This window comes from Pinus tabuliformis, chromosome 1_1, assembly GCF_031772625.1.
Source record: "Pinus tabuliformis cultivar Carrire ecotype Pingquan chromosome 1_1, CPIR1, whole genome shotgun sequence".
Taxonomy (NCBI): Eukaryota; Viridiplantae; Streptophyta; class Pinopsida; order Pinales; family Pinaceae; genus Pinus; species Pinus tabuliformis.
Window position 1 is genome coordinate 655,044,467 of NC_142297.1, and position 616 is coordinate 655,045,082.

General features: G+C 41.9%; 1 non-coding gene across 1 annotated transcript; it reads right to left on the bottom strand.

Annotated features, from left to right (window-relative positions):
- Positions 1-293: 293 nt before the first annotated feature.
- On the bottom strand, positions 294-365 carry TRNAT-GGU (transfer RNA threonine (anticodon GGU)). Its single transcript has one exon. It is a non-coding gene; the product is annotated as a tRNA-Thr (tRNA).
- Between the last annotated feature and the right edge of the window lie 251 nt (positions 366-616).

Consider the following 616-nt stretch of genomic DNA (forward strand, 5'->3'; position numbering starts at 1 on the left):
GTCAGATTCACCCAAGAAAAGCTGCTGCAATTAAAGCGGAAGTCAAAAAATTATTAAAAGCAGGGTTCATTTATCCGATCCCGTTACGGGGCGGACGTAGCAAAGTGGACCAAGGCAGTGGATTGTGAATCCACCACGCGCGGGTTCAATTCCCGTCGTTCGCCTCATAAAAGAAGATAAAAAACGGACTGGATCCGAATCCGATTTGTTGTCATTTTCATATTTCGGTGAAAATATTTCTATCTATGTAATAGAAATGGACACCCGAGCCTTCTTTCTTCGTGGGAAACATGAGCCCTTTATCGGACTTGAACCGATGACTTACGCCTTACCATGGCGTTACTCTACCACTGAGTTAAAAGGGCCCCCTCATCATATATGAATGAGTGAGTCTACTATGGTAGATGGACAACAAATTGGATATGGATGATCCATCTATCTTTATAGATATCAAGTTGAGAACATATATTATAGTAGCTCGTAGGGTAAGGATCGCTATACTGGAAACTCCGGGCTGAGCTGATACGAAACGGATGGAGAAAAGTTATGCCTGAGAGCATTTGACGGATTGGGTATCAAATATTGTTCCAGTTAATAAAAAACAGGGAACAATAAG